The following is an 18,718-nucleotide window of genomic DNA, read 5'->3' on the forward strand; positions in this document are numbered from 1 at the left end:
GGCACAAAGACAGAAATATAGATCAATGGAACAAAATAGAAAGCCCAGAGATATATCCACGCACATATGGACACCTTATCTTTGACATAGGAGGCAAGAATATACAATGGATTAAAGACAATCTCTTTAACAAGTGGTACTGGGAAAACTGGTCAACCACTTGTAAAAGAATGAAACTAGAGCACTTTCTAACACCATACACAAAAATAAACTCAAAATGGATTAAAGATCTAAACGTAAGACCAGAAACTATAACACTCCTAGAGGAGAACATAGGCAAAACACTCTCCGACATACATCACAGAAGGATCCTCTATGACCCACCTCCCAGAATATTGGAAATAAAAGCAAAAATAAACAAATGGGACCTAATTAAACTTAAAAGCTTCTGCACAACAAAGGAAACTATAAGCAAGGTGAAAAGACAGCCTTCAGAATGGGATAAAATAATAGCAAATGAAGCAACGGACAAACAACTAATCTCAAAAATATACAAGCAACTCCTACAGCTCAACTCCAGAAAAATAAATGACCCAATCAAAAAATGGGCCAAAGAACTAAATAGACATTTCTCCAAAGAAGACATACAAATGGCTAACAAACACATGAAAAGATGCTCAACATCACTCATTATCAGAGAAATGCAAATCAAAACCACTATGAGGTACCATTTCACGCCAGTCAGAATGGCTGCAATCCAAAAGTCTACAAGCAATAAATGCTGGAGAGGGTGTGGAGAAAAGGGAACCCTCTTACACTGTTGGTGGGAATGCAAACTAGTACAGCCACTATGGAGAACAGTGTGGAGATTCCTTAAAAAACTGAAAATAGAACTGCCTTATGATCCAGCAATCCCACTGCTGGGCATACACACTGAGGAATCCAGAAGGGAAAGAGACACGTGTACCCCAGTGTTCATCGCAGCACTGTTTATAATAGCCAGGACATGGAAGCAACCTAGATGTCCATCAGCAGATGAATGGATAAGAAAGGTGTGGTACATATACACAATGGAGTATTACTCAGCCATTAAAAAGAATACATTTGAATCAGTTCTAATGAGGTGGATGAAACTGGAACCTATTATACAGAGTGAAGTAAGCCAGAAAGAAGAACACCAATACAGTATACTAACGCATATATATGGAATTTAGAAAGATGGTAACAATAACCTTGTATACGAGACAGCAAAAGAGACACTGATGTATACAACAGTCTTTTGGACTCTGTGGGAGAGGGAGAGGGTGGGATGATTTGGGAGAATGGCATTGAAATACGTATAATATCATATATGAAACGAGTCACCAGTCCAAGTTCGATGCACGATACTGGATGCTTGGGGCTGGTGCACTGGGATGACCCAGAGGGATGGTATGGGGAGGGAGGAGGGAGGAGGGTTCAGGATGGGGAACACATGTATACCTGTGGCAGATTCATTTCGATATATGGCAAAACCAGTACAATATTGTAAAGTTAAAAAATAAAATTAAATTTTAAAAAAAAGAAGAAGAGGTGGCAAGAATACACAGAAGAACTGTACAAAAATGATCTTCAAGACCCAGATAATCACGATGGTGTGATCACTCACCTAGAGCCAGACATCCTGGAATGCAAAGTCAAGTGGGCCTTAGGAAGCATCACTATGAACAAAGCTAGTGCAGGTGATGGAATTCCAGTTGAGCTATTTCAAATCCTAAAAGATGATGCTGTGAAAGTGCTGAACTCAATATGCCAGCAAATTTGAAAATTTCAGCTGTGGCCACAGGACTGGAAAAGGTCAGTTTTCATTCTAATCCCTAAGAAAGGCAATGTCAAAGAATGTTCAAACTACTGCACAATTGCACTCATCTCACATGCTAGCAAAGAAATGCTCAAAACTCTCCAAGCCAGGTTTCAACAGTACATGAACCATGAACTTCCAGATGTTCAAGGTAATTTTAGAAAAGGCAGAGGAACCAGAGATCAAACTGCCAACATCCATTGGATCATAGAGAAAGCAAGAGAGTTCCAGAAAAATATCTATTTCTGCTTTATTGACTATGCCAAAGCTTTTGACTGTGTGGATCACAACAAACTGTGGAAAATTCTGAAAGAGATGGGATACCAGACCACCTGACCTGCCTCCTGAGAAATCTGTATGCAGGTCAGGAAGCAACAGTTAGAACTGGACATGGAACAACAGACTGGGTCCAAATAGGAAAAGGATTATCTCAAAGCTGTATGTTGTCACCCTGCTTATTGAACTTATATGCAGAGTACATCAGGAGAAACACTGGGCAGGAGGAAGCACAAGCTGGAATCAAGATTGCCAGGAGAAATATCAATACCCTGAGAAATGCAGATGACACCACCCTTATGGCAGACAGAAGAACTAAAGAGCGTCTTGATGAAAGTGAAAGAGGAGAGTGAAAAAGGTGGCTGAAAACTCAACATTCAGAAAACTAAGGTCATGGCATCTGGTCCCATCACTTCATAGCAAATAGATGGGGAAACAATACAAACAGTGAGAGACTTTATTTTCTTGGGCTCCAAAATCACTGCAGATGGTGACTGCAGCCATGAAATTCAAAGACTCTTGCTCCTTGGAAGAAAAGCTATGACCAACCTAGATAACACATTAAAAAGCAGAGACATTACTTTGCCAACAAAGGTCTGTTTAGTCAAGGCTACGGTTTTTCCAGTAGTTGTGTATGGATGTGAGAGTTGGACTATAAACAAAGCTGAACACCGAAGAACTGATGCTTTTGAACTGTGGTGTTGGAGAAGACTCTTGAGAATCCCTTGGACTGCAAAGAGATCCAACTAGTCCATCCTAAAGAATATCAGTCCTGAATATTCATTGGAAGGACTGATGTTGAAGCTGAAATTCCAATACTTTGGCCACCTGATGTGAAGAACTGACTCACTGGAAAAGACCCTGACGCTGGGAAAGATTGAAGGTGGGAGGACAAGAGGTCGACAGAGGATGAGATGGTCGGATGGAATCCCCGACTCAATGGACATGAGTTTGAGTAAACTCCCAGAGTTGGTGATGGACAGGGAGGCCTGGCATGTTGCAGTCCATGGGGTTGCAAAGAGTCAGACATGACTGAGAGACTGAACTGAGTGTATGTTCCAATAGAGATTTTCTTACTATTATGATATGACAATAAAACTGTTTTCTGAGTGAAGATATACATTAAGGCTTAAGGTGTAAACACTTTGGAGGGAAAACAATGTAGTGAAGAATTTACTGTTCATTTAAAAATGTATATCATCTCATAATAGGTCCCTGAATTTTAAAATTCACATGTGAGAATATGTTTACATCTTGAATTTGTAGGAAAGGCACAAGTTTTATGTAACAAAGCAGAAAAATTTTAAACCCATCAATTTATTGAAAAAACCATTACTTTTTTTAGAAACAAAAAGTGCTTCTTAAGATGTTGACAACAGGTCATGGTATAGACACTTATTTCATAGATTGGACTTCTCCCTTCAATTATATTCCAGTTGGAGGAGGAATACCTCCTTGAGAAGTAGAATTATTTGGTGGACTGTGAAAGCTGGTCTCCTTGTACACAAACCATGCATTTCCTCCCCAAAGTAGCATATTCAGAAAGCCAAAGATCACAGATACATTTAGGCATCCCATATTAGTCACAGACAAAATGACACAACACTTCTTGAAGATTACAAGGCTTAAGTTCCTGGACAATATAGTGACTGGTAGCTATTTTAGTATCTTTAAGATCTTTAACCCAAGTTGAAGTGCACACCAACCACAAAAAGTGGCAACAATAGTAATTACAAAGTCAGTCATGGAAAGCTTTCAACTATCATGATGCAGGTTTGTTTAACCAACATAGAGCAGAAGAGCAGCAATGCAGTACAGGAAGACAAAGACTGCAAAAGTAACACAGAACTATGCGAAAGAGTAATCTCCAATAAGGACATAATTTTACCAATCGACATTACAGACATTTACACCTTGAGGCGTCTGAAACAATGCTTCATCCAAGGTGAATGGATAACCAAAAGTAGCTGGAATCGTTCTAGTCTCAGAAAGAGACTCTAGAGAGTCTAGAGTCGTTCTCGTCTCTAGTCTTCAGGCATAAGACCCTTGAATTTCTGTTTTGCCCTTACAACCTCCGCAGGTAGCAAAGGCAAAGATAGAAGCATTCCATTTGAGTACTTTGATGAAGTTGAGAGGCTCCTTGAGTGGGTTGAGTTTGAGCTGGAAGGAGGAGATCCTCTGAGGGAAGGAGGGAAAGCATCTTAGGACAGCGGGGTGGCAGAGGGGGACCAACCACACAGAGCTCCCCAGCCAGGCTGGAAATGACATCTTTATTGCTATGTTTGCAGCGGCTTTTAGCACAGTAAGGGTGTCCCCACTGGACCCCGGCCCTCACCCAGCCCCACTTGTCCAGCCCATGTCAGAGTGTGAGGGGAGCCTTTCAAGGGCCCCCTCAGCCATCTCGGGACTGGACATGACAGACACGCAGGGTTCAGTGAACCTGCCACATGGAGGATTTGAGATGTGGAAAAGGCATCAGCCTGAAGCTCTCATGTAGGAGCCACACCCAGGCGGGTGCCCACCTCAGGTCCCTGCAGCAGTGGTGCCCATCCCAGAGGGCAGGGTGGGGGCCAGCATGAGCAGGCCAGGTAGGCAGCCCAAGATCCCCACTGTAATGAATCAGCTGACCCTGCTGACTTGTGGGCGGAGGGTTATAGGGAAAGAGATAAACACTTACTCCAGTCCTGCTGTCACCCTCAGCTGTACCTTTCCTATTGACTTGACTCCTCCAGGCCCCCAGAGAGCCCCACGACTTTGTTCCTGGGGAGGGTGAACCCACGAAGGCTGTGTCAGCAGAGGGCCAAGAGACTGGGGATGTCCCGGGGGTCACTGCCCCTCCTGCAGCCCTTGGGTCCAGCCAGTCCCTCCCGTGCTTCTGGGGGGCTGTAGGAAGCCCACAGTCTAGAGTCCCTTGTGGTCTGTGTGCCCAGAGCCCCATGACATCCCCATGACATCCCCAATGAGTCCAACAGCAGTCCCCGCTTCCCTCCCCAGGTGAGCAGGCATAGCCCGCTCTGAATCCCTGGCCTCATGCGTCCAGGGTGGGGCCCTGCATATGTGCCCACGCACACATACACACATGCCCACATGCATGCACCTGAACCATGCACTCTCTCTCGTGCACACACACATGTTTATGCACCTGATGACAAACTCTAACACACACACACAGACACACCAATGTGCAACACCTGAGCATGTGCTTGCTTTCTCTTTCAAACACATGCCCATGACCATGTGAAAGCACCTGCACACACATGCACATGCCTATGCGCATGCACCTCCACATACACATGCACACCCCCTATGTGCATGCACCTGTGTACATGCTGTCTCACACACACACAGGCACACGCCTATGCACTGGCACCTGTGCATGGGCACTCTCTCTTGGGCAGACACACGGACACACATCTCACACACCCATGTGCATGTACCTGTCCATGCACTCATGCACATAGAAGCACATACACACACATGAGCTACGTGTGGGACACCAGATGGACACACTGGCCCTGACCAAGGGGTGCCCGACTCCCCTCCAGAAGTCAATGACAAGGACCTGAACTCAGCAGGATGCTCACCCGTGAGCATGGCCAGGTTGGCAACAGCGCAGTCTTGGAGGTGCACAAGGACCGGGGTTCACTTGGGGTTTGCAGGCTCAGACCGGAAATAGTCGTGTGCACTGAGGAGTGGGGCAGGGTCTGTTTGGGCATGCGCACTGAGGAGCTGCTCCCACACTAAGGGTGTAGCGCCACCCAGAGGCCTCACGACAGCTAAGCCATTTATCAGGTTTCCGGACCTTAGGAAAGGCTGACTTAGAGGGCACAGACAACGTGGATGTGTCTCTGCACGCACATTGGGGCGACACGGCATGTGAACACGTGAAGCTTCAGCAGGGGACGCCCATTGTCAGTGGGAACCAGTCGTGAGGTAAGACCAAGATTAATTTGCGCAGGCGCTCTGCTGATGCTGAGTTGCCTTGCTAGTACTACAGGGCTGGGCTCTGTAGGGAGGGTTCGAGGCACACAGTGAAGGAGCCACGAGGGCAGCTGATGAAGATGCAGTTGCCATGGCCTTTTCAGGGGCACAGCACGTGACAACCACAGCATGCCAGGTGGTACTGGTGGCTGAGATGGCCCTGGTGACGCTGTCAGTCCTGAAGTCCCTGGTGGCTCTGGCAGATCCTGGGGGCACCCCACGCTCCTGGGCCTGGTGGAGATGCTGGACCCGAAGCCAGAGTTCTGAGTAACCGACCTCTCCAGTTGTATCCTATTCCAGGAGCCCCGGTTGGCTGGGCAGCCTTGGGGGTCGGGGTGTGGGCTAGGGGTGGTTTGGGGGGCTGTGGGTGGCAGGGCCTAAAGTGTAGGAGGAGGGTACTCTGGGGGCCTGGATGGTATGGGTCAGGGGTGGTCTGGCTGCCTAGGGATGATGGTGAAGAAAAGCAACCTGAAGGGATCCAGAGGGTCAGGCGGTGATATCCAGGGTGTCTGACGGCGGCCTTATGGGAGAAGGCGGTTCTCCGCAAGCAAGGAGCCTGAAGTACAGGCAAAATGACTAGTGTGGATAGTGCCTTAACCGTATCTCCACCAGCAGCCTCACTGTGCCTTTTGCATCGCTCGCTCAGGCAAAGATCGCCTGCAACTTCCTGTCTCAAAGTACTCCACTGAGAGCACCAGTTCAGAAGGAGCTCAGTGTTAATGGCCACATGTTGGTTCTGTCAGTTCTAAAGGGGGCCAGGGCCTGGGAGGGCGTGGTGAGTGGTGGCCAAGGCCAGTCTCTGCCCAGGAGGAGACAAATGGCGGGTTAAGCCTAAAGGAGAAGTGTGGTGCTCTGGGCTTATCGGTGTGCGGGGACAGAGGGAGGACATGCTTCTCTTTTCCTCCACGGAGACTTGAATTTCATTTTACCTCCCTTTTAGCCAATTGCCTGCTGAAGACCATAGCCTCCTCCAGACATCCATTGCCTTCTGTCTGGACCAGCTTTCCCTGGTGATGTGGACCTTGCAGCACTTTGTGCCCCCCCCCTCCCGCTTTTTGCTAAGCCTCAGAACGGAAAAGGGCCTTAAACCTAGCTTCAAGTGTCCTTCCCCAGGGCATTGCTTTCTGCAGTAGTTTCACTGGGCTTCATCTTGTGCCTGTGGTGTTGCTTGGGGGCTCAGTGTCCACATAGTTTGTTTGGTGATTGTTAACTGCAGAAAGTAAAACTGAGCTGTCTCTGACTTTACTTTTATCTTCTGCACTTCCTCATACTGCATTTATCTTTCAGTAGGAGGAGAGGTTTTGTGATCCAGGTATTCAAGGAGTACAACATAAGTGAAGACAGTGTAAGAAGTGGGAGAATAGTTTCCTTTGTTGTGCAGAAGCTTTTAATTTTAACTAGGTCCCATTTGTTTATTTTTGCTTTTATTCCTGATATTCTGAGAGGTGGGTCATAGAAGATCCTGCTATGGTTTATGTTGGAGAGTGTTTTGCCTATGTTTTCCTCTAGGAGTTTAATAGTTTCTGGTCTTACATTTAGATCTTTAATCCATTTTGAGTTTATTTTTGTGTATGGTGTTAGAAAGTGCTCTAGTTTCATTCTTTTACAAGTGGTTGACCAGTTTTCCCAGCACCACTTGTTAAAGAGATTGTCTTTAATCCATTGTATATTCTTGCTTCCTATGTCAAAGATAAGGTGTCCATATGTGCGTGGATTTATCTCTGGGCTTTCTATTTTGTTCCATTGATCTATATTTCTGTCTTTGTGCCAGTACCATACTGTCTTGATGACTGTGGCTTTATAGTAGAGACTGAAGTCAGGCAGGTTGATTCCTCCAGTTCCATTCTTCTTTCTCCAGGTACCTTTGGCTATCCGAGGTTTCTTGTATTTCCATACAAATTGTGAAATTATTTTTTTCTAGTTCTCTGAAAAATACCATTGGTAGCTTGATAGGGATTGCATTGAATCTATAGATTGCTTTGGGTAGCAATGATTTCTCATTGTTAGTGTATAGGAATGAAAGAGATTTCTCTGTGTTAATTTTATATCCTGCAACTTTACTGTATTTGTTGATTAGCTCTGGTAATTTTCTGGTAGAGTCTTTAGGGTTTTCTATGTAGAGGATCATGTCATCTGCAAACAGTGAGACTTCTATTTCAATCTGAATTCCTTTTATTTCTTTTCCTGCTCTGATTGCTATGGCCAAAACTTCCAAAACTATGTTGAATAGTAGTGGTGAGAGTGGCCACCTTGTCTTGTTCCTGACTTTAGGGGAAATGCTTTCAATTTTTCACCATTGAGGATAATGTTTGCTGTGGGTTTGTCATATATAGCTTTTATTATGTTGAGGTATGTTCCTTCTATTCCTGCTTTCTGGAGGGTTTTTATCATAAATGGATGTTGAATTTTGTCAAAGGCTTTCTCTGCATCTATTGAGATAATCATATGATTTTTATGTTTCAATTTGTTAATATGGTGTATTACATTGATTAATTTGCAGATATTGAAGAATCCTTGCATCCCTGGAATAAAGCACACTCAGTCATGATGTATGATCTTTTTAATATGTTGTTGGATTCTGATTTCTAGAATTTTGTTAAGGATTTTTGCATCTATGTTCATCAGTGATAGTGGCCTGTAGTTCTCTTTTTTTGTGGAATGTTTGTCAGATTTTGTTATTAGGGTGATGGTGGCCTCATAGAATGAGTTTGGAAGTTTACCTTCCTCTGCAATTTTCTGGAAGAGTTTGAGTAGGATAGGTGTGTTAGCTCTTCTCTAAATTTTTGGTAGAATTCAGCTGTGAAGCCATCTGGTCCTGGGCTTTTGTTTGTTGGAAGATTTCTGATTACAGTTTCAATTTCCATGTTTGTGATGGGTCTGTTAAGATTTTCTATTTCTTCCTGGTTCAATTTTGGAAAGTTGTACTTTTCTAAGAATTGTCCATTTCTTCCACGTTGTCCATTTTATTTGCATATAGTTGCTGATAATAGTCTCTTATGATTCTTTGTATTTCTGTGTTGTCTGCTGTGATCTCTCCATTTTCATTTCTAATTTTGTTGATTTTATTTTTCTCCCTTTGTTTCTTGATGAGTCTGGCTAATGGTTTGTCAATTTTATTTAACTTTTAAAAGAACCAGCTTTTGGTTTTGTTGATTTTTGCTATGGTCTCTTTTGTTTCTTTTGCATTTTTTTCTGCCCTAATTTTTAAGATTTCTTTCCTTCTGTGAAAGAGACATGTGTATCCCAATGTCCATCGCAGCACTGTTTATAATAGCCAGGACATGGAATCAACCTAGATCTCCATCAGCAGATGAATGGATGAGAAAGCTGTGGTATATATACACAATGGAATATTACTCAACCATTAAAAAGAATACATTTGAATCGGTTCTAATGAAGTGGTTGAAACTGGAGCCTATTATACAGAGTGAAGTAAGCCAGAAAGAAAAAAATATCAATACAATATACTAATGCATATATATGTCATTTAGAAAGTTGGTAACTATAATCCTGTATGCAAGACAGCAAAAGAGACACAGATGTATTGAACAGTCTTTTGGACTCTGTGGGAGAGGGCGAGGGTGGTATGATATGGGAGAAGGGCTTTGAAATATGTAAATTATCATATGTGAAACGAATCACCAGTCCAGGTTTGAAGCATGATACAGGGTTCTTGGGGCTGGTGCACTGGGATGACCCAGAGGGATGGGATGGGGAGGGAGGTGGGAGGGGGGTTCAGGATGGGGAACACATGTACACCCATGGCAGATTCAAGTCAATGTATGGCAAAACCAATACAATATTGTAAAGTAAAATAAATAAACAGAAAATTTTAATAAAAGACTCAAACATCACCTCTACTGCAACCTTCCCAGCATCCCCAAGGAGAGGTATTCTTCCTCCTGGATTTCTGGCATGGTTCTTGATTTATACCATCAGCAGGACATTTCCATGGTCTCTGCGTGTATCAGTTTATATATATTATTATGTGTTTGAGCACAATACTTCTCTGATTCTTTCATATTCATTGTGTGCCTGGAACTCACTACAGACAGTAAATGATCAGGAGTGAATTAAAAGACAAAGAAGTGGGAGAATAAGAAAGTTGTGTACTGCCATTCAGTATTGATTTTGGAATATTTTCTCAGTTTTATAGTTACATTTATACATAAAATACCAGAATGTTGTTGTTTTTCAGTCTCTTAAGTTGTGTCCAGTCGACTCTTTGCAACCCCATGGACTGTAGCACACCAGGCTCTGAGACCCACTGTCTCCTGGAATTTGCTCAAATTCATGTCCACTGAGTTGCTGGTGCTATCTAACCATCTCATCTTCTATGGTCCCCTTCTCCTTTTGCCTTCAATCTTTTTCAGCATCATGGTCTTTTCTAATGAGTCAGCTTTTTTGCATATGCTGGCCAAAGTGTTGAAGCTTCTGCTTCAGTATCAGTCCTTCCAATGAATATTCAGGACTAATTTCCTTTGGGATTGACTGCTTTGATCTCCTTGCAGTCCAAGGCACTCTCAAGAGTATCCTTGTATCCTGAAACCTTGATAAACTCACTAATTAATTGTAATAGCTCTTTTGTAGATCCCATTGAACTTCCTACTTAAGAAAATCATTTTGTCTGTAAATAAATGCACATTTATTTCTTCCTTTCCAGTTTATGCATTTTAACTGATTTCTGTTAAGATGAAATATCCAACTCTTTAGCCACCTGATATGAAGAGCCAACTCATTGGCAAAGACACTGATGCTGGGAAAGATTGAAGGCCGGAGGAGAAGGGAACAACAGACGATGAGATGGTTGGATGGTATCATGACTGAATGGACATGAGTTTAAGCAAGTTCCGGGAGATGGTGAAGGACAGGAGGGCCTGGAGGGCTGTAGTCCATGTGGTCCCAAAGAGTTAGACATGACTGAGTGACTGAACAACAACACACTGATTTCTGTCCTAATGGATAAGACTTTCCTGCTTCTTTGCCTCCTGGTAATTTTAGATTGGATGCGAAGCAATATCAAATTTCCCTTCCATGCTTGATATTTTTCTATTCCTAAACTTATTCTTGAGCTTTATTCTCGAATCCTGTTAAGTTGCTTGGAAACAGTTTGATCCTTTTGGTCTTACTTTTTAAGATGTGCTCTGTAGGAACAGAGCATATCTTAATGTAGGATGAACGTAAGTAACTGAAATCTTCAATGTCTGAGAAGGCTATAGCTGGAAACAGGGACTCTTTAAAAGTTTTATTTATGAAGATTCTTTATTTTTGGCTGTGCAACGTGTTGTTAACTGTGTGCAGGTTTTCTGTACTTGGAGCCAAAGGGGGCTACTCTCTAATTGCTGTTCTCAGGTTTCTCATTACAGAGGCTTCTCTTGTCGAGGAACACACACTCTAGATCGTGGTGAGCTCAGTAGTTGTGGCACAAGAGCTTAGTTACCCTGGGCATGTGGGATCTTCCTGGCCTGGGGACTGAACCTATGTGCCCTCAATTGGCAGGCAGACTCTATACCACTGGATCACCAGGAAGCCACTGGAAGCCAAAACAAGGACCCTTATACAGTATCAGAGTGGTAGTAAAATCTATCTGGACATTTGATTGGCACTTGCTATTACATTTTAAGATGCACATATCCTTTGACCTTCTTTTGTTAATGTATCATAAGAAAATTCTTGTATATATGAGCAAGGCAAAATCGGCCACAGTATTATTTAATGCATTGTTTGTCATTGTGAAAAATTGGTAGAATGTAAATACAGGGGGAAATGTTGAGTAAAAATCATGGTGAGTTCATCCTGCTGGAATAACATATGACAATCAGAGAGCAAACCAGATAGCTGGGAACTAGTACTGAAAGAGATGAAAGCAAATTGCAGAATTCTGGGTCTGGCATACTCCTGTCTTTCAGTACATTCCAACCATATGAACATGTGGGGCAGTGCAGAGTATAACCTCCCAGAATGAGCACCCCTTAACTGCCAATGTCATCACTGGACATTAGGGGAAAATATCAATATTTAGATTTCCACATTGATTAAATATCTTCATAAAGAATCATGATTTTTGAAATGATTTTGCTTTGGAAAATAATGGTCTGCTCCATTTCCCCCTTGAAAAAAACACTTGGAAACTTTAATTCAGCAAAGATTTGTGGGGGAACGTTGGGAAGAGGACTTCCCCAAGAAGTGGATGTGGACCCCCAGAGTCAGGGGACAGAAGCTGATAAGAGGGTCTGCAGCAGGGCCCATGCTCCCATGAATGAAGAATCTTTCCTATCTCGCTTTAAAAAAATAACATTAGAAATTGATTTTGAATTTGATGAAAAGTGTATACCACCATCGAGGACATCAGTGGATTTAATCACCTGGCGCCCATTTTCCTTCTCTTGGTTCTGGTATCCTCCTGTCACCCTGGGAAGTCACCCCTTTCCTTTTCTCTCACCCAATATGTTTATGATAGAGTTGACTTCACCTCTGATTCCAGGAGTGGGCAGGTGGCTAAACCAGGCCAGTTGGAGCACTACTTTCCTCCAGCTGTGTTGATATCATCCAACCAGTGACAGTTTGGGAGCTGTGCGGGAGGCAAGCTGGCAAGGGACAGAGGGGGAGCTGGGGCAAGAAGGCAGATCTCAGGGAACCAAATGCTGGATCCAGCCTTGCCTGAAGACAGAAACTACCTCTGTACCTTGTAGTTACACAGACCCAGAAATTCTCCCTTTGGCTTAAACCAAGATGGTTTTTGTTGTTGCTGTTGTTGTTGATTTGTTCCTTTTTTCACTTGCAATAGCAAAGTATTCACTATTATTGAATTGAGGTACCACAGTTTTGTGTATTACTTAATTTTCTTGCTAAGGGAATTGGCTCTTAGCTAAGAAACCACCAACCGTATGGTATAAAGGAGACAAATGAGAGTTTTTGTGGGTAAATCACCAAAGCGGGAGAGAAGAGTTTACAAGGGATAGCTGGAGCAAAGGGCAAAACCTTGAGAAGAGGCACTGGGGACTGCCCTTCCTAGACAGTGCTCCTCAAACTGGCCCTGAATTGTAAAGCCAGTTCACCAGGGGGATGCGACTGTCATCTGATTCTCCTTTATTTAGTCAGCAAACTTGGAATCATTCAGCTACTTTCACCCTATACATGGACTGCTGAAGCTGCTAGTTTGCTTTAATACTTGCCAGGTCCTGTAATTACTTCTTTCCAAACCCTCCAGCTGGCTCCCTCTCAGTCAGAGATGAAGCCACAGCCTTTCAGTGGCCTAAAAAGTCCTACGTGGTCCAGCCTGCATCTTTTCTGGCTTCATAACTTCCCATTTGCAGTACCACTTTTCCTAGTTGGACTGAGACACACAGGGCTCCTTGCCCTTTATGAAACATTGGGATATATTTAAGAAAATTTGTCACAAATTTGTGTGTGAAAGCCATGGGAGAAAATGAAGAAGACCTAAAAATGCAGAGATAGATCACATGCATGTTCTTCAGTCATGTCTGCTGAGAAAAATTGATACTGTTTAGGGCTCAATATCCCCCAAACTCATCTGTAGAGTCCATCAAAATGCCAGCAAATGTTTTTGTAGAAATTGATGACCTGATTTCTTAAACAAATATTTTCTTTCTTTATTTCACTGCATCGAGTCTTATTTGGGGAATGTGAAAACTTCACTGTGTCACACAGGATCTTTTGTTGCAGTGCACAGACACTCCAGTCGCAATGCCCAGTCTCAGTAGTTGCTCCACTGCACGTAGGATCTTAGTTCTCTGACCAGAGATCAAAGCAATGTCCCCTGCATTGTGAGGCAGATTCTTTTTTAAAAATATTCATTTTTTGTTTGTTTATGTAATTTTGGCTGGGCTGGGTCTTTGCTGCTGCACACATGGGGTTTTTCTATTTGTGGTGAGTAGGGGCTACGCTCTAGTTGCAGCAGATAAGCTTATCATTGCAATGACTTCTCTTGTTGCAGAGCACAGGCTCCAGGCGCTCTGGCTTCAGTAGTTGCAGCTGGCAGGCTCTAGAGCACAGGCTCAGGGGTTGTGGTGCTTAGGCTTAGTCGCCTTGCACCTTGTGGGCTCTTCCTGGAGCAGGGGTTGAACCTGTGTCCCCTGCATTGGCAAGTAGAGTCTCAACTACTGGACAACCAGAGAAATCCCTGATGAGCTGATACTGAAATTTATGTGAGAACAGAAGCCTGACAATAGCCCAAACAATTATGGCTCTGCACAAAGTGAAAAGACTAACACAGCCTAATTTCATAACTTACTCTACATGTCCAGTACTGGAGCTGCAGATTCATGGGACAGGACTGACAGTCCAGAAGCATTTCCAGACATATATATGTGGTTAGTGGATATTCGGCAGAGGAGTCTAGATAATTCAATGGAGGTGGGATAGTCTTTTGTTGAACAAATGGTTGTGGAATATCCGTATGTGGAAAAACAAACCTCCATTTCCTTGTGTACTTACCTTTAGACATTCACAAAGATTATGTTCAAATGCTCAGAGCTCTACAGGCAAAAGCTAAAAGGATAAAAAATTAAGGACTCAGATGAGAACTTTGTGACCTTTTAGTAGGCAAGTCTTTCATGTATGAAATCAATATCATCAAGTATGTAAAACAATACAAATAATATGAACCCGGACTTCATGAATCAAAAATATCAGTCAGATTATATCACTACTGTGTTGATAATTGTATGAGTTTCCTAGGGCTTCCATCATAAAGTACCACAAAGGAGACGCCTTCAGACAAGAGCAATTTATTCTCTCACATTTCAGGAGGCCAGGAGTCTGAGACTGTGATGTTGGCAGGGCTGATTCCTTCTGATGGCACCGAGGGAGTCAGTTCCAGGCCTCTCTCATAGCTTCTGGTGGTGGCCTGCAGCGCCTGGCCTTCTCTGCCTTGTAGATGCTTCACTCCAACTCTTCCTCTGTCTTCACACAGCCTTTTTGTGTGTGTGTTCACATGGCTTTCTTATAAATGTAACAGTCATTGGATTATGTCCACTGTAATGCTGTGTGACCTCAACTAATTATAACTGCAAAACCCTAATTCCAAATCAAGTCAGTCCAAAGACTCCAGGGGTTGGGACTTCAAAATCTTTTATATTTTTTTTCTGAGGGACACAATTCAACGCACAGGACCCTCCACCACCTCCCACTTCACTGTGAGCACAAGCCCTCAGCATGTCCCCTGAGGCCTCCACATCCACTCCCTGTCAGCTCTCGGCCCCCCGTCTTGCTGCTCTTCTCTTCACCCACTCTGTTCCAGCCACAGTGTTCTCCTCATGCTCCCAAACCTCCCTCAAGTCCTCACTCAGTCTCTGCTTCAAAACAAAGCTGACCCCAACCACCCAGTTGAAAATGGAAAACCACTTCTCCAAGTTCCCCCTCTCCTTTCTCTTGTTGCACTTCCTACCAGAGTTCTCACCATCTTCCCATAGGTTACACAGTGTAGTTGTTTTTTGGTTTCTTTTTTTCACATTTTTTAATTTATTTTTTTTTATTGAAGGATAATTGCTTTATAGAATTTTGTTGTTTTCTGTCAAACCCTTACATGAATCAGCCATAGGTAGACATATATCCCCTCCCTTTTGAACTTCCCTCCCATCTCCCTTCTCATCCCACCCATCTAGGTTAATACAGAGCCCCTGTTTGAGTTTCCTGAGCCATACAGCAAATTCCCATTGGCTATCTATTTTTCACATGGTTATATACGTTTCCGTGTTATTCTTTCCATACATCTGACCCTCTCCTCCCCTCTCCCCATGTCCAAAACTCTAATCTCTATCTGTTTCTCAATTGCTGCCCTGTAAATAAATTGTTCAGTACCATTTTTTTAGATCCCATATACACACATACACACACACACACACACACACACACACACATATATATATATGTTAAAATATGATATTTCTCTTTCTCTTTCTGACTTACTTCACTCTATATAATAGGTTCTAGGTTCATCCAAATTAGAATTAGAACTGACTCAAAGGCATTCCTTTTTACTGCTGACTAATATTCCATTATGTATGTTTACCACAATTTCTTTATCCATTTGATGGACATCTAGGTTCCTTCCATGTTCTAGCTATTGTAAATGGTTGTAATGAATGATGGGATACATGAGTCTTTTTCAATTTTGGTTTCTTCAGGGTATATGCCTAGGAGTGGGATTGCCGGGTCATATGGTGGTTTTATTCCTAGTTTTTAAAAGAATCTCCATACTGTCTTCCATAGTAGCTATATCAATTACAACAATGCGAGAGTGTTTCCTTTTCTCCACACTCTCTCCAGCATTTATTGTCTGTAGCCTTTTTGATGATGGCCGTTCTGACTGGTGTGAGGTGATATCTCACTGTAGTGTTGATTTGCATTTCTCTAATAATGAGTGATGTTGAGCATCTTTTCATGTGTTTATTAGGCACCTGTATGTCTTTGGAGAAATGTCTGTTAAGGTCTTTTTTCCAACTTTTTGATTGGGTTGTTTGTTTTTTTGGTATTGAGTTGTATGAGCTGCTTGTATATTTTGTAAATTAATCCTTTGTCAGTTGTTTCATTTGTTATTATTTTCTCCCACTTTGAGGGGTGTCTTTTCAACTTGCTTAGTGTTTCCTTTGCTGTGCAAAAACATTTAAGTTTAATCAGGTCCCACTTGTTTACTTTTGTTTTTATTTCCATTACTCTAGTAGGTGGATCTTGCTTTGATGTATGTCATCGAGTGTTCTGCTTATGTTTCCCTCTAAGAGTTTTATAGTTTCTGGTCTTACATTTAGGTCTTTAATACATTTTGAGTTTATCTTTGTGTGTGGTGTTAGGAAGTGTTCTAATTTCATCCTTTTACATGTAGCCATCAAGTTTTCCCAGCACCATTTATTGAAGAGGCTGTCTTTGCCCCATTGTATATTCTTACCTCCCTTGCAAAAAATAAGGTACCCATAGGTGCACGGGCTTATTTCTTGGCTTTCTATTTTGTTCCATTGGTCTATATTTCTGTTTTTGTGCCAGTACCGTACTGTCTTAATGACTGTATATTTGTAGTATAATCTGAAGTCAGGAAGGTTGATTCCACCAACTCCATTGCTTTCTCAAGACTGCTTTGGCTACTTGGGGTCTTTTGTGTTTCCATATGAGTTGTGAAATTTTTTGTTCTAGTTCTGTGAATAATGTCATTCATAATTTGATAGGGATTGCATTGAATCTGTAGACTGTGTTTGGTAGTATAGCAATTTTCACAATATGGATTCTTCCTACCCAGGAAACATCTGTTTCTATCATCTTTGATTTCTTTCATTAGTGTCTTATAATTTTCTGTGTGCACTTCTTTTGTCTCCTTAGGTAAGTTTATTCCTAGGTATTTCTTTCTGTTTCAATGATGAATGAGATTGATTCTTTAATTTCTCTTTCTAATTTTCTATTGCTAGTATATAGAAATGCAAGTGATTTCTGTGTATTGATTTTGTATCTTGCTACTTTGCTAAATTCACTGATTAGCTCTAGTAATTTTCTGATACTGTCTTTAGGGTTTTCTGTGTACAGTATCATATCATCAGCAAACAGCGATAGCTTTACTTCTTCTTTTCCAATATGAATTCCTTTTATTTCTTTTTCTTCTCTGATTGCTGTCACTAGGACTTCCAAAACTATGTTGAATAATATTGGTGAAAGTGAACATCCTTGTCTTGTTCCTCATCTTAGGGAGAATGCTTTCAGTTTTTCACCATTGAGAATAATGTTTGCTTTAAGCTTATAATATATAGCCTTTACTATGTTATGGTAGGTTCATTCTATGCCCATTTTTTGAAGAATTTTCATCATAAATGGGTGCTGAATTTTGTCAAAGGCTTTTTCTACATCTATTGAGATTATCATATTGGTTTTCTTTTTTGAATTTTTATTTTATTTTATTTACTTTACAACATTGTATGGTTTTTATCTTTCAATTTGTTAATGTTGTGTATCACATTGATTGATTTGCATATTTTGAAGAATCCTTGCAACCCTAGAATAAACCCAAGTTGATCATAGTTTATGAGCTTTTTGATGTGTTGCTGAAATCTGTTTGCTAAAATTTTGTTGAGGATTTTTGCATCTATGTTCATCAGTGATATTGGCCTATAGATTTATTTTTTGTGCTGTGCCTTCCAGGGGACGTGTGTCCCTGTCCAGGCTATCTATGGTGGCAGCAAGGACTGTCTTATTCTCATTCCATTTAGGCTGCCACAGATCAGGTATTTCACTCCCAGCGTTAAACGTTTCTCCTCTGACTCAGATAATTGCCCTGATGTGGGGATCGGGCCCATGCATCAGTTCCCCCACCGACTGAGAGCAGTTCTAATCCTACTAACACTCTTGTTTTTCCCCCTAGCTCTTTCATCCAACTGAGTTTTGCGTGGTTCTATATATACTCTTTACTGCTGGTCAGGTACTCCTGTCTGTTCTCAGTTGGTGTTCTTCATGCACTTCGTATTCTGAAGGTGTATTCCTGATGTATCCATGGAGAGAGATGTACTCCATGTCCACCTACTCCTCCACCATCTGGTCATCCCTCATTTTTTTTTCATCTCTTGACAGTCTCTCCTGACTAGCCTGTAACCTACATGGAGACCTAGAATGGTGTCCAGCAAAAATGTTGCGTGAGTTATAGCTACTATAGAAAATTTAAGACAATATCCTTGTGAGCATGGA

The 18,718-nt window shown here is 42.2% G+C and overlaps 1 pseudogene; it reads right to left on the reverse strand.

Moving 5' to 3' along the window:
* Nucleotides 1–3,481: 3,481 nt before the first annotated feature.
* LOC138986443 (synaptophysin-like protein 1 pseudogene) lies at nucleotides 3,482–3,802 on the reverse strand (annotated as a pseudogene).
* Nucleotides 3,803–18,718: the final 14,916 nt, after the last annotated feature.

Source organism: Bos mutus, chromosome X (assembly GCF_027580195.1).
Source record: "Bos mutus isolate GX-2022 chromosome X, NWIPB_WYAK_1.1, whole genome shotgun sequence".
Classification (NCBI taxonomy): domain Eukaryota; kingdom Metazoa; phylum Chordata; class Mammalia; order Artiodactyla; family Bovidae; genus Bos; species Bos mutus.